This window comes from Amphimedon queenslandica, unplaced genomic scaffold (genome assembly GCF_000090795.2).
Source record: "Amphimedon queenslandica unplaced genomic scaffold, v1.1 AMPQUscaffold_2103_Cont25893, whole genome shotgun sequence".
Lineage (NCBI taxonomy): Eukaryota > Metazoa > Porifera > Demospongiae > Haplosclerida > Niphatidae > Amphimedon > Amphimedon queenslandica.
The window spans coordinates 507-1254 of NW_003557560.1; the positions used below are offsets into that span (position 1 = coordinate 507).

Genomic DNA, 748 nt, shown 5'->3' on the forward strand with positions numbered 1-748 from the left:
TTATGATGGATTTCCAGTAATTGGAATTACTACTAATAGTATTGCACTAGTTGTTATATATGATATAGTTGCTGGAATTGGTATAATTTTTGCCATTGTTTGCTTCATTTTCAATGTCATCTTCAGGAAAAAGAGGTAGATAGTGTTGTATGAAACTTCTTCATCATTGCATATCAACTCATTATAGAATAGTAAAATTAACCAGTCCTAATTTGAATCACATCATAATATTGGGCTCAGTGTTACTGTACATAAGTGTCATCTTTTATTCTATTTCTTCAATGAATAAAACAATACAATCAACATTCTGTAATGTAAGTGACATCATCCAATGACATGTAGTACTGAAAAATTTTCACACAAATACAATTATTGTAGATACGTGTGTGGTTGTTTTCTTTGGGTTACGATCTCTGCTTTGGTGTGATATTATCAAAAACATGGAGAATATATTATATCTTTCACAATCCAAAGCCAAACAAGAAAGTATAGTATAGTTAAAATATTATACTAATTATGATCTGTTAATAGGGAATGAAGGATTGGGTACTTTTATTCATTGTATTACTCATTATTTCTATTGATATCATTATCATTCTTGTTGGGTCTACAGTTCCACAATCAAGACTGACCAGTTTTGAGGTAGCAGAAAGTGGAAATTCTCAAGAAATAAATGTATGAAGTATAAAAATAATTGTTAGAACATTTGAACAGACTGCATTTATCCACATGTAGGATGAGGGGAAAG

At 29.9% G+C, this 748-nt stretch overlaps 1 long non-coding RNA gene across 1 annotated transcript; it reads left to right on the forward strand.

Moving 5' to 3' along the window:
- The first annotated feature begins 384 nt into the window (after positions 1–384).
- On the forward strand, positions 385–748 carry LOC109593300 (uncharacterized). Its single transcript, XR_002190875.1, has 3 exons — positions 385–486; positions 532–675; positions 736–748. It is a non-coding gene; the product is annotated as an uncharacterized LOC109593300 (long non-coding RNA).